At 36.4% G+C, this 15,624-nt stretch overlaps 1 long non-coding RNA gene across 1 annotated transcript in view; it reads right to left on the reverse strand.

Annotated features, from left to right (window-relative positions):
* Positions 1–15,624, reverse strand: part of LOC117195424 (uncharacterized) — a 65,705-nt gene that overhangs the window by 12,650 nt on the left and 37,431 nt on the right. Inside the window, exon 3 of the long non-coding RNA XR_004475136.2 lies at positions 10,743–10,815. This is a non-coding gene — a long non-coding RNA (uncharacterized LOC117195424). The remainder of the gene's footprint in view (positions 1–10,742; positions 10,816–15,624) is intronic.

Below are 15,624 nucleotides of genomic sequence, written 5' to 3' on the forward strand. Positions count from 1 at the left end.
TGATGATGGCCACCATTCATGAAGCACTTACTAGGTGCCTAACCATTTATTCCTTCAATAAACGGTATGAATTTCCGACTCTGTGCCAGACGTTGGTCTAGATGCAGGAGTAAAAAAAGCAACTAACAAAACAGACAACATGTCTGGCTTCTTAAACTTATAATGGAGGGAGAGGAGCAATGAATAAAAATAAACACACAGAGATAAATACTGCAACTAAGATAAACATTTTAATCCACACTCTGCGGATGAGAAAACACAGGCAGAGTGGTGACGTCATCTGTCCACACTCCAACAGCTGGTGTAATGGCAGAGCTGAGAGTCAATGTATATCTTTGTGCTACATTACACTGTATCTCAGAAAAGACCCACCACAGGTAAAGTGGTGAAAAAGGTGGCTTTATGTTGGAATTTGACCATGATTTCTTTTTTATTTTTATCTTTATTGGAGTGTAATTGCTTTACAATGTTGTGTTAGTTTCTGCTGTATAACAAAGTGAATCAGCTATATGTATACATATTTCCCCATATTCCCTCCCTCTTGCATCTCCCTCCCACCCTCCCATGATTTCTTGAACAAGGAAATCTCTGGCTCTATTCTTGAAGGAGGCAAAGCATTGAGATAGAATTCACATTGTGCATAATCAAATGTATAGCCAAGACATAGACTAGTTTGTGTTTGGAAGACAGGAGATTAATTTGGGACAATGGAAAGGAGAAGGATAAAAGGAGAAGGCAGGTAAAGTTCTGGTTGGAAGAACCTGTGTGACCAAGATTCTTGTTGGAAGAATCTTGACTATCCTGCCTGTAATCCTTAGACACATGAAATGTTTTAAATCAAGGGGAATCCTGATAGTTGTATTATAGGATGAGTAACCTGGTCACTGTGAATGTAAAAAAGGCTGAAGGAGTGAGAGTTTACATGTTAGGGTGTCTAGTTAAAAGGCTATTGTAATAGTGTGAAAATGAGTTAAGGTGATTGCAGTAGAATAAAACAATGCAGAAAATTTACCAATAACAACTAGAAAAAATGATGAACAGATAGGATTTGGGGTAGGGGGAGCAAATGAGAAGGAATAAAGCAAAAGATGGAGAGATCCTACAGCTGGAGAAGAGTGGAGCTACCTAAAAAATTAGAAGCCAGGAGTGAGGCCAATTTACAGAGGAGATATTAGGTTTTAGAGGTACTGAAACTGAAATGATCAGGTCAGACTAAGTCAGCAGCCTATATTCTTTACCCTTCCTCCCTGCCATCAACTGTACCTGATCTTTCCCAGGCCACCTCAAAGTTCTTCCCAAGAAAGAGAGGCCCTTTTGTTAACACACTGAAAACCAGAAGAGGCTCATCTGATTCTTGAGAAATTCTTCCTATAGCAAGTCAACTTTGATCAAACCCACCCCACTTGAATCATTTTTTATTTGTATACCAAAATCTCATCAGAGATACTGGTAGACATAATTTTCTATTGTGGTCTTATTTTATTGCACAAAACATGTAAGACACAAGAAATAAAAAAGATAGAAAGATACATTTCACAATATCAATACCAAAACACATGAATTGTGTTTCTTTGTATCTTTGTTCACATTTTGTTATGATAGCAATGTTTTACAGTTGTATCCAGTGTAGATGGAATTTTGCATTCTGATCCTGAAAAGGAAGCGGTCATTTAGGATCAGGTAGGCTGGGGAAGGTGAGAGCTGAGAGTAACCAGTTCCTGTCTTCACTCCCACTTCAGGAGGAAGCCAACAGCTGGAATTTTGAGATGCAGCCTCATCAAAATTTTGACTGCTCAGTCAATAGTAGAGAAAATCTCAAAGGAAATACTTCTAATGGACATCACCTAGTTTCCTGAGCAAAAGCGACAGTCTAGGGGAAAAATAAAAAGACTTTTCCAACTCCACTTGCTGAGAAGTTGCAAACTATTGTGAAGTATCTCAAATGACTATTAAGACATCCCTCTTCTCTTCTGGTATAACACAAACACATTGACATGTTGATATTTTTTTCAAGTCTCTATAAGATAAGTATCTTCCAAAAAAATTATCGAGTACTACCCTATCTTAAGTAAATGTTACTGAGTATAATTCAACTTTTTATCATTAGTTTAAAATCTCAAAACATCCTTTACTGTTCTGAATTGTTATTTAGCTCTTTGTTCAATTTTTCGAGTTTTTTTTTTCATTTCCTTTGTGGACATAATTTCCATTTTAATGTTCTACTTCCTTTACTTCTAAAGCCTACAAAATTGCTTCAAGTCTAATCTGCTAAGATATGGTTAAACTCTCACCACCACCCTAAATTGGATTTAAATGGAAAGATGGATGGTATATCAATTAGAGCTCTCTGGGAGGTAAGGGGAAGAGGGGGAGTGGGGGCTTGGGGGGGATCTGTATGGTGTAGCCTGCAGGCTGAAAACTCAGGCAAGGGTTAATGCTGCGAACTTGGGGCAGAATTTCTTCTCTGAGAAATCTTAGTTTTCCTTTCAAGGTTTTCTAGCTGGTAAGATGAGCCCCACCCACATTATAGAGAGCAATCTCCTTTACTTAAAGTCAACTGATTATAGATATTAACCACACCTACCAAACAGCTTCACAGCCACACTGAGATTAGTGTTTGATTAAATAATAGGGCGCTATAGCTTAGTCAGCTTTACACATAAAACTATTATAGATGGGTTTTACAAACTGCTTTTATGACAGTTCATGGGTTTTCAGAGAGTAATTCATTGAAAAAATATTCATTGAGGGACTTATATGTGCCAGGAACTAGTATGGATACGACTTTACAGATATGAAGAAGACTAAGATAAAATCCTGGCCTTCAAGGAACTTACAATTTTCTTAAAAAGATAGCTATATGAATAAATTAATATAATGCAACTTGACAAATGTTAGTTTTATGTACAAGCTATGTAATGTTGGTGCTTAGAGGAGGGAAAACTTCTCCCAGGCAGTTCGTTCAAGGAAGGCTTCCTGGAGAGCCTGACGTTTGAACAAATCTTTAAGAATCTCTAATTTACTGAGCAATACTCATTGAAACCTGTTATGCCAGGTGCAATTCTAGGGGCTGGGAGTTGATAGAAAAGATCTCAACTTTATTTATAAAGCTAATGTTCCATGGGGAGATTGGTGAGACAGATAATAAAATAAGCAACGAATAATTAAAATCCCTCTTAATGATTAGAGCTAAAATTTATCAAGATTATGTGATACAGCCTCCTATATGCTGCTTTAATATTTGAGTTGAGACATAAAAGGCAAGAAGAAAAGAAAAGTGAAAAGGCATTTCCAAGCATAGAGGCAGCAGGTGCAAAAGCATGCAACAGTCACAGCCAGAGCAATAGAAAAGGACTTTGATTAAAATTTGGTTTGAAAAAGACTTGATGTAGTCTAACTGTCATATTATATTTACATTAAATTTAAATATTAAATACTACCTTTTAATTAGTTTAAAACATTTCCTTGGTCTTAAATAGTAGCTGGGTTTTATCTCTTGTTTTTCATCTTCTTTCCACTATTCTTAAAATGTTGCACTAATGTGTGAATTTTCTACACCTGGATTACAAACTCTTAAGCCATTAGAAGTCATTTTATGTGGTGCACGGTTGAAGCATTCATTGCACACTAACTACACATTGTTGAATGATGAGAGGATGGATGGAGGAGGCAGAGAATGGCTCCAAAGATAAAGCCCTGTCCTAATCCCTGGTACCTATGACTATTACCTTATATAGTAAAGTTTTGGCAGATGAGATTAAATTAAAGATCTTGAAATAAAGAGACTGCCCTGGATTATCCGGCTGGGTCCTAAATGCCATCACAAATGCCCTTACAAGAGAGATTCAGAAGCACATGGGGCTTCCCTGGTGGTGCAGTGGTTGAGAGTCCACCTGCTGATGCAGGGGACACGGGTTCGTGCCCCGGTCCGGGAGGATCCCACCTGCTGCGGAGCGGCTGGGCCTGTGAGCCATGGCTGCTGAGCCTGCGCGTCCGGAGCCTTGCTCTGCAACGGGAGAGGCCACAACAGTGAGAGGCCCGTGTACCGCAAAAAAAAAAAAGAAGCACATAAGGTGCAGAAGAGGAGACCATGTGACCATGGTGGCAGAGATAGGAGTGATGTGGCCGCAAGTCAAGAAATGCCAGCAGCCACAAAAAATTGGGAGTCAAGGAGCAGAATCTCCCCTAGAGCCTGCAGGGGGCTTGTGGCCCTGCCAGCACCTGGCTTTTGACCAAGTGAAAGTGATTTCAGACTTCTGGCCTCCAGAACTGAGAGAGAACAAATTGCTGTTGTTTTTAGACACCAAATTTGTTAGTCATTTGTCCCAGCATCCACAGGAAACGAATACAATGGATTTTCAGCATATTAAACAACAGTAGAAATGTGGTTTTATCAACACCTACTGGCCAGAGTCTTCCTCTGAAGCAGAAGACAATACAATGTTGCCTGGGTAGCACTGCCTGCCTCAACTCCTGCCATGCTTTCAGCAATGTCAACAGATTCTGGGAATGTACGTACACATAAAATGCCATTGACATTTTGAATATTCTGATCTGGAACTATTAGCCATTCTACTCTAGATATATGTATGACAAACTAAATATATCTTCATGTTAACCCTATGCTAGAGATTTTTAAACATTCCAGCAAAGACAAACAGAAATTATTCCCCATTATTGATGTCCGAGTGTGCTACCCACACTGACCTTAAAAATTAAAACCTGTAACACATTTCAAATCATATTAAATTGTATGTTACATATGATCTTAAAAACATTTAGGAGGAGTTTATTTTCTAGGGGTTCATAGTATTACATATGTACATAAGAGTATATACATACATACATATATGTGTGTGTGTATATATATATATATGTGCAGTTGCTGATGAATCTTGGTATTATTAAACATACTACTATGTTAAAAAATGTAACTAACGAAAATGAGTCCACATATTCTGAAGAATGAAATTTAGCTTATGGCCTCAAGGTTTTATCTTATAATCTCTTAGTTTCAATGTCTATACCTCAACCAAATCAGGGAACCAGTTGAACTAACATGCTTAACTAAGTACATTTACCACTGAGTAACTACATTAAGCACAAATTCATCTTAAAAGATCTGTAAATTGTTTTCACTGTTTTTCTCTGAAAGACCTAGTTACTTTGATGGCATGTTAATGAAGCCTGAGAAATTGTGACTGTATGTTCATGAAGGTATATATGTATAATAATTGTTGAATTGGTCTTTCATATTTGGATTTTTTACATACGTTATCTGCTTTAAGAAATACAATAACATAAGATCTTAATTTAATAAAGCCAATATACAGGAGAGATACATTATAAACCATCGACCTTTATGTTGATCAAAGGGACTTGTTGATCATCTGGTCTAACACCTTTTTTTTTTTTTTTTGCTGTACGCGGGCCTCTCACCATTGTGGCCCCTCCCATTGCAGAGCACAGCCTCCGGACGCGCAAGCCCAGCGGCCATGGCTCACGGGCCCAGCCGCTTCGCGGCATGTGGGATCCTCCCGGACCGGGGCACGAATCCGTGTCCCCCTGCATCGCAGGACTCTTAACCACTGCGCCACCAGGGAAGCCCCTAACACCTTCTTTTAATAAAAGACGGGACTAAGACTCAGAAATGTAAGTGATCAGACCAAAGGCACATTGCAAACCATTGGACAAGATGGGAACAGAACCCAAGTTTTCTGACTCCTGATTCAAGACACTTCACAAGCCCCAGGACTGGTTATTTCCATTGTCCAATATAACTGGTATTGGTTAACAATATGTTGGTATAAGTTAACTCTTTAAGTGGCTTAAGGAGGAAAAGCAAAGAAGCAAAATAGAGTGAAAGTGATGGAAACCAACTGGAGATCAGTCTAAATTAAAAATAGATACCGTGATTATAAATAAAATATATTCTCTGAACATATATGACTAAAATCAATTTTGAAATATGGAAAATCTATTTGATCTTTCAAAGCAGATTCAGAATTTAAAATATTAGATTTTAAAACATCAAAAATTAGTCAAGGTTTAGATTTTCTAATAGTATCAGTCCTTATTAATGAGAAGTATGTAGAAATTATTTTAATCCTCCTTTATGTTGATCCTAAAAAATTACAGTATACTCTGAAATAATCTCATTTACCTTATTAATCCATTAAAGATGTATGGTCCATTATGTGTATGTATATTGAAAGGGAACATATTTCGAAAATAAACGACTTAGTTTCCACCTTTACTTTGAAAAATCACAACTCCCTGACTCTATTTTCTCATCTATAAAATGGGCTTTTGAGAGCATCCAAGTAACTAATTTGCAATTATAGCAAGAATTCATATACAAAAGTGCTCTGAAATCTGTCAAGAGCTCCATGTGTGATGTGTGTGTGTATGTATGATTGTGTGTATGTACTTGTGGTAATGATTTTTATTCATTTGGCTGACAGGATATAGTGGGGCAAAAAGAAAGGACATAATTATTAAAAAGCAAGAATGCTTCCTTCAGTGAAAAGTAGATTTAAAGTGAGAAATGACTGTATTATTCAAAACTACAGCTACTGCTTTGCACTGTCAGGGAAATTAATATCTCCAAGAGTTACATGTGGAAAAAATGCTTAAATAAATGATTGGGGGTAGATAGCTATGTACTCTGACTTATGAGAGATGGGGTGACCTTTAAAATGACTCAGATTCCAAAAACAACTGACTCCATTTCTGCAATCTGTGTTTCATTTTGTACAAAACAAAACAATTAATATAGTCAAGAGCAAAATTGCAAACCTAACAGGGCATAGGACTGGGAGCCAGGGGACCCAGGTTCTACTCCTTGGGCCTTTCTTGCTCTAGATGTGACCTTGAACAAATCGCTTAATCCTCCTGGGCTTCAGCCCCATCACTTCCAACATGAAGGGGGTCTAAGGTCCCTTCCAGCTTTAACACTTCATGACACTACGATTCCAGTTCTTAGCTTCTCTCTCACCATATTTGACACTTTGTTGACATACTGTCAGAACACTTCACACATTTCCCGAAAGCCATAACAAAGCATTATCAGGTCATTAACACAGATTTTTAAGAGAAACTTTAAAATATCTTTCACTGGATATTTGTTATAGCACTTATGTTTATGCTATTAGATTCCTTAGTGAAGATATAAAGGTGTAGATATACATCTAAAAAAGTCAACCTTGTTAAATTCATACACTATGAAGAATAAAGTTGTAATACAGTTATGCGTGACAAAAATAGCCATCTACTTTTCCACAATGAGCAAATAGTTACTTAATTAAAAACTAAGAGAAGAAAAAAGAAAAATATTTTTAGCCTTACGAAAGTTGTACCCATTTCTTTCATAGCCCTATTTCTTTTACCATTCCTTCCATAAACAGTTGACATATACCCATACGTCTCATGGCGTGTGTGTGTGTGTGTGTGTGTGTGTGTGTCTGTATGTGTGTACCTCAATTACATCTAATGTTTATGGAGCATTAACTGTCCCAGACATCAGTCTACCCACCTTTCTTATGCCCCTCAGTACCCCTGACACCCCTGTGTGCATTCTCATCGCTACCAGATACTGAAGGAGCTGTGTTCCTGAAGGCATTTTCTGAGTCCTTTTTTTGTAACCAGGAAAACCACCTGTGCCTACATTGGTGGGTTATTATAGTCAGCAGTTTACCTGGCCTCAGGCAGGTCTAAAGATCTCTTTCTCTAGGCCATTGAAAAAGTCTTTCCTTCTCCCTCTCCTGCCCCCTCCAGCTTGATCCAGATCTTCTCCACCCTTCCCACAAGACATAACTTTACTCATCCTAACATACTTGACAATATCTCAGAGATTGTGCCTGCGTGTTAGTACACTATTCTCAATCATAATGCTTTCCAAATTGGTGCTGAAGAGTGGTTTTGCCATTCTCTCTACAGTATTTAGTTTTAAAAAACGAACACATCATTAGTATATATCACTTTTAGAAATAAGAGCTAATGCTAAACCCAGGTGGAAGAGAATCAGAATATTAATTATTTATTTATGCTTTTCATACAAGTAACACAAGTGAGTGATGAAGTATTTCTCTGTGAGCACATGCTAGAATCCCTGTGCAGGCTGTTTAGCCTGTATCCTGGGTCTGGGCAGAACTGAACTTAAACCTCAGAATGATAGCAATCTGCCGTTTCCTTAAAAATATCTCAAGAAAGGGGTTGCCTTACTCTCACAGATGAATTACCTTAGAGCACTTCAGTGAAGAAAGGAAGATGTATTATTTAGCAACTCTCTAAATTATAGTAAATGGGCTTAAATTTATTAATTGATTTTATCCATTTTACTTTGAAAAAGTAAATAAAGTAGAATAAATGAGCCATATAGTTCCAGCCCACTAGCTATTTTAAGCCAAACTACAAATTAATGAGGTGATTAAGGAAAAAACAGTGAAAGGAGGAAAAAAGAGGCCTTAAATACTTCATCTGGATGAACACAATTGTAAACACTTTTTATTCTCTTACATGAAAATAAGAGTACTTATTCCAACGTACACTCTGCCCCCTGTGCACTGCCATCTAGTAGGGACTCTTTGAGTGACAGCCTTGGTCCCCAGAGTCAACCTTTCCCTGACACCCCAGCAGGCCTCCGCCCACCAGTGGGCCTGCAGGACCTGCTCCAGCTGAGGAGGCCTCCCTCACAGTTTCTCCCCTTATCCCACTGCGTGCACTTTGAGGCGGCATGAAGGGAAACAAGCTATAATAGCAGAGACACATCTTATAGAAAGTACTAGGCCACAATCGAAGTGGCAGAGGCTTCATCGTCAATCAACACCATTTCCTCTTCTTTGGAGCAAACGTAACACAGTTAACTTGGGCAATCATCCCCCTACTGGTACAAGTCAAGTAGGTCCAGAGATTCAAATCTGCAGTTTGTAAATAATCCCAAGTATAGGCAGAAGGCTAGCATAGTTACCTCTCCCTTTACATTCAAAGGGATCTTCACATTCAAAAGCTCCCGTATGGACAAATGATAATGCACATTGGGAAGACCAGGGCAGCTGCATTTTTCTAATTAATGTTATTACTAATAAGGCTAATCATTAATTCTATCTTAAAAAAATAAAACAAATTAAAAAGAAACGCAAACTTCTGCCTAAAAGTAGCGCCAGCTGCGTGTTGTATTAGGAATCATTCCAGCCTTCCTCACGCTGCAAGTTTCTCCACAGGATAAAACATTTGCGGGCTAACGTGGACCTGATGTTGCTGTTCTAGTCAGAAGGTCAAACATACCGAACTTACTGCCCGAGCCAAGTTTGAAGGAAATATTAGAAAACACAGAAAGTAAAACTTTACGGTGAGCTATAAGTACTCATAAATACACTAAAATTTACAGTTCATTATGCTCCTGTTTTGTCCTTCTTGCCAAAGTCAAAAAGCACACACACCTTCATTTTAAAAGACATTTACTGTACATTAGGAAACAAGCCACATAGTGGTTCAAAACACTGCCAATTCTCAGCAGGTCAACTAGGTGCTGATTGCAGATTTAAACTAGGTTCATCCTTCTCAGTTTTACATGTAAACATTGGATTTTGAATGCAGGATGTAGGGGGTGTGTGTGTGTGTGTGTGTGTGTGTACTTTTAAATCACACTCTAAAATCACTATTGCCAGAAGCTATCTCATCATTCAAATAAATGACAGAGAAATTGCTAGTAAGAATTTTCGGTTTTCTAGTCTCATAAACTATGTAAAAATATCCCCTAAAAACGGAACTAGAGCATCTATGACAATGATACTAACCATAGATCCTTTATACAGCTCTGGATTCATCACATAAAATCAATTTTTAAAAGGTTCTAACATAAAACATTTTTATTTTTAGCATGATGTTTTAATATTACTTCAGATATAAACTGTTATTTCTTTCATATAGAGATATTTAATGAATTTGTTTTTAGTTCAATTCTGTCTAATGAATGTACTCTATAAAAATAAGACTCATATGAAATTGAAAATATTTTAATTGCCTAATATATTGAAGAAACACAATAAGCATATGACAGAGCTTTGCTTAATGTTTGATCCAGAGACCAGCAATATTGGCCTCTCCTGAGAGCTTGTTTAAAAAAGTCCCCCTCCAGAACTACTGAATCAGAATTTGCATTTTAACATGGTTCCTCTGTGATTCTTGTGGATACTAAAGTTTGGAAGACACGGATATAAAACAATAGCTTGATTAACAAGATATAGAATATGACAAGTAGTTTCTTAGCAAAAAACCAAAACTATGCTTAAAGTCTAGCTGATTACATTGGAACACTTTAATTTCTAACCGTAAATGAATAAGGTACGTATTACTCAAAATTATTTTGCAGGGCACTGATCAAAAAGTTTTTCAAATGATAGCCCACAGGTTTTACTCCTCCCCCCACAAACATAGTCTTATGTATTTTCAAGAAAGGTGAGTTTTGTCTTAACAACGATGTAAATTAAACTCAGGCAGAAATAATCAGGTCCTTGATAAGTCCCACCAACTAGGATATTTGCCGATTTTCTCTCCAGTATTATTTAATCACACCAATTTATCAACAGTTTTATTTTGCTTCAATCTTGGTTTCTTTATAAATGCAATATAACCACATTAAAAAATAGAATACTATTCTACAATGAAACATTTTCTTTCAAAAAGGAACTAATATCTACAGTGTTCTATTCCAATCAGACAGAGCCAAAGCTGAACTGTACCTGCCACCTGGAGTTTACGTCCCTCCACTCATGAATATCCCACTTGGAAGTTCCAGTATCTCCTTCAAAAACCCTAATTTTAAAAACAAAGACTATCAGTTTCTGAATATATCACACATCACATTTATCCACCCAAGCCATTTAATCTTTTGGGAAGTGTATTTTGTGGACCACTTTGAAAATCTGACAAATCTGAGGGTTTTTTTTAGACAAATGCACATGTACATTTATCGTGAAAACTATGTATTTGATTTCAAGTATTTCACTGGTCTCCAAATGTCTAATCAATGGAATTCAGTAGAAGAACTTCAGCTGCGTATGGTTGACCGAATTCTGTGCAAAGTTATCTAGCCCTAATATGCTCTGAAATAGATACTTAACTTGCAAAATATCTCCAGCAGGTACATACACCTTTTTCTCCTTTCTCCCATAAAGCTGGTGGAGGAATGACATAGACTGGAATTATGGCAAGCTCTCTTATAAGTGTACTAATTCTAGATCTATTTTAAAATCAACCTTGATTTTATCTAGGTTAGCACATATTAGTGTCCTTTGAAAAAGCAGAAGTTTTAGTCCTGTGAAAACTGAGCATATCACGTGAAGCAAAGGATGTTCTGGTGGGTAAAATATATCACTTATTGTATAAAGTTTATTCTGACCTAAATATTCACCATGTTTTCTCTGTCTATACCTCAGCTTGAAATGAACCATGAGCATAAAGCAATTTTACACCAATGAGACTATTAAATCCACGACTATATGCCAGAAGTCCATTTCAAGAAGGAGTTTCTGACATATTTTAACTAGTAGGGGAATGATATGGGTTTGAGGAGGGAACTTTGTAAAGGATTTGTCATAAACATACATTTTAAAACAACTATTTATTCCATGCTTTCCAGAACTTTTAATATTATATTTTATTTTTTAAATTCAACTTTTCAGGAAGTAGGCAATAGAGCTATTTCAATCTTAGGCTGCTTTATTAGAACCACTGTAACCAGTAAGCCTGGTGGTCATGATTCTGACCAACTTCTGGGCTTCAACTCACACAATGGAAGGACTCAAGACATTGTCATTAACAAACTGGAATGCACCTAAGTGACAGCCAGAATAGTGAAGGAACTTAAAACGTTGAGGATAGAATGGAACATAAAACTGTCTTCAATTATTTGAAGAACTACTCGGTAGTCTAGAGATAGATTCTTTGTGCGAGGCTCTGGAAAGAACAAGAACCAAAAGGTAGAAATTATGACTATATTATAAAAATGGAATGGACCACTTCATAGAGATAATTTCCCATCAGTGAATTTATGCAAGACAAAGGTAGGATAGAGACCTGGATAAGAAACTGTGAATACCCACATGTTATTTGTATCAGGTTTTTGTTTATCAGGCAATTTTTCGCTTTATATTTGCCAAGTAATAATTTAGTAGACTACCTGTTTTGTCCCTAATGACACTATTAATTAGACAATGTAATAGATCCCTGTTTACTATTCCATCTCTGTAGTTTATAGGGTCATTGTATATGCTTTTTCTTTAACAGTTGAGAGCCATGATTTGGCCTCTCCCACTCAGTGATCCCATTACTTCCACAGAAATCACAGAATCCCATTTCATTGTGGTGCCTTCCGCAATTATCCCCTGTCTACAGAGGACAGCAAGGATGCCAGAAGAGTTCTCTTGGTCTCATCGGAGAAATGCTTAAGGGGAGGCTGAGTGGGTCATCATAAATTCACTCCAGTATTCCCTTCTTCCCGAGCCTAAAACATGCCAGGAACACGCCAGAATTGCAACCTCATTGATTTTAGACCATTGTTAAATCCAGGCTTTAATTAAGCAATATAAAAGACTGTTAAGGCCAATGCCAGATGCTCAAGTCAAATCAACATAATAAATTCCAAATCCCAGGAGAGCACATCTATATCAATGTATTCTTCCCACTCTAATCTAATATTTATCTCTTTTTTCTTACATGCTTAAAATTAACTCCCTAACAAGTACTCCAGACTCATGCTGATTTTTATTTTAATATCTTGCAACTTCCTGTGATGAGAACTCTTACGATTTACTATCTTAGTAACTTTCATATATAACATAAAGCAGTGTTAATTATATTTATCATGTTGTACATTACATCACACGTACTTATTTATCTTATTACTGGAAGTTGGTACCTTTTGACGGCCTTCCTCCACTTCCCCCTCCCTTCACCCTGCACCTCTGGTAGCCACAAATTTGATCTCTTTTTCCATGAATATGCTGTTTTGTTTGATTGTGAAGCATAACTGACCTACAACACCATTCTAGTTCCTGTTTACACAACATAGTGATCTGGTATTTCTATATATATTTTTAGTGATAACCACAATAAGTCTAGTTACAATATGTCACCATACAAAGATATTACATAGTTATTGACTATATTCCCCACACTGTACTTTTTTTTTTTTTTTGCGGTACACGGGCCTCTCATTGCTGTGGCCTCTCCCGTTGCGGAGCACAGGCTCCAGACGCACAGGCTCAGCGGCCATGGCTCACGGGCCCAGCCGCTCCGCGGCATGTGGAATCCTCCCGGACCGGGGCATGAACCCATGTCCTCTGCATCGGCAGGCGGACTCTCAACCACTGCGCCACCAGGGAAGCCACCTCCCCCAGACACACACACTGTACATTTTAAACCCCTGATTCATTTATTTGCAACTGGAAGTTAGTATTCTTAATAATAATATTAAGTAAAAATACTAAAATTATCTCCCTTATTGAGACTAAGAAGTATTTTCTCCCCTTAAGTTACAATGTTTAGCATGGCAAACATCAGCCAACTCTTTAAAAATTTGCCATTTTTGATAATTGTCTACCCAGTTTATTAAAACAGTAAGAATTTTCCAAAGATTTCTGGACAGTTAAATGTCTTGGGTTAGCCATCTTGTACTTCAGTGTTGTGAGTTTTCTCATTTCTCTTATATTGACACCCAGTATTTAATATACCATATTACAGTTTTTCTGAGGCATTAAGGGTGCTACAGTTGACCATTGAACGGCGCAGGTTTGAACTGTGTGGGTCCACTTGTATATGAATTTTTTTTTCAATTAATACTACATGACCCCATGGTTGGTTGAATCCGAGGATGCAGAACCACAGATATGGAGGGCCGACCGTAAAGTTATAACCAGATTTTCTACTGCACAGGGGTTAGCGGTTCACCTCATGCTGTTCAAGGGTCAACTGTATTTAAATCTGTAGCATTATAATAACTTCAGCTCTCTTCTTTGTTTTAATTCACCTGGTATCTACACAGAGATTCAGATTCAGTATTGTTCTCTGTCTTGTTGACATACTAGATATGCCTTGGGATTATAGTTTTAGTTTATTACATTTTCAGTTTGCCTGCTACCTTGAGAAATGTAGTTTGTCATGTTGTTGGTACAGTTTTTAGACTGATGATATCTAACTCTACTTCTTTATCATGAACACTTCTTATATACTTACTGTAGGGGAATCCTTTGCCAGTATATTTAATTTCACCAAGATTTCCCTATTAATATCTATGCATAGAAAACAACATGATTACATAAAATGAGAGGGAGGAAAGAAGGTGTGGGCTAGGTTTAAAAACTAGCCTTCTCTGAAGGTACTTTGTTTTAAATTTGGAACCATAATATATTTAACATAATTTTTAAAAATCCAAAAAGAAAATAGAACACCATCCCTAACATTGGAAAGCAAACTGAAAAATGTAAATCTAACTATACATAAATTGGTTGCATAAACATCAGAGGGAAAGCAAATTTTCAGACTACTTTTAAATGAAGTATTTTGACTATAAACACCTAGTGAGATAATATTTAAAGTCAAAATCAAAGCAAAAATGACTTCAAAAAAATTTTAACTGCAATCAGTAATCTTAATATTAGCAGCTATATTAGCACTGTTAAAATGAAAATATTATATATATATGGATTAAATAATTAAAATTTATTTAATTATTTAATAATAAATATTTATTTAAATGATTAAATATTTAATTATTTAATTAGTAAATAATAAATAAAATTTAAATAATTAGTAAATACCAAGGTGTTCAATATAAGGAACAAGAAATATAAGTATAATATCAAAGCAGATAACTAAAACTCTACCATCTTGAATTTGATTAGAAAATATAAGAACTCATAATTTATATTTTTATTTCAAACTCTACATAAAAGCTAGCTTTATCTATTGAAAAGGTCTAGAAGGTATGAACCTAACAGAAATGAGCAATGAGAAAATCCCCAGAGCTCAGACAATGGCCTCTAAATATTTTGCTTACATAGAGAATGATAGTTCCTTATAGAAATGACTTTTTCAGGCCTGGGGCAGGAAAAGTTCAAGATGAGCCAGAGACAACTTGGAATTACAAGTAAGGGAGAAAATGGGGTCATATTAAAAGAATCCAAAGTCAAATCAAAGGGGCTTGCTCTGAATTAAGATGATAATTTGCTCATCAAAAATAATAGTGACTAGCATTTGGTTTAAACATAAAGCACATAAAAATCAAAGAATTTACAATGATATTTACCCTAGTTATTTGTTACAAATGGAGACTGCTAGGTCATCAAACTGCTACTCTAAAAAGTACTAAATAAAGGTTAAAAAAAATTAAGCATTTTTCCTGCCTTTTCTGTACACACTCTGTTTCAGGGTAACTAGATATTTATTGAGGTAAATTTCATTTTATCAATAAATTGTAGCCAGTAAATGGAAATGGAATGACAGAATTAGAAAAAAAAAATCACCATTTTGCAACCTAATAAGTAATGGATCTTGTCAATGATTATCAATTGATACTAAATGCATTAACATAATTACTAATGTTCATTAACATAATTAACATAA

This window comes from Orcinus orca, chromosome 7 (assembly GCF_937001465.1).
Source record: "Orcinus orca chromosome 7, mOrcOrc1.1, whole genome shotgun sequence".
In the NCBI taxonomy this organism is placed as follows: domain Eukaryota; kingdom Metazoa; phylum Chordata; class Mammalia; order Artiodactyla; family Delphinidae; genus Orcinus; species Orcinus orca.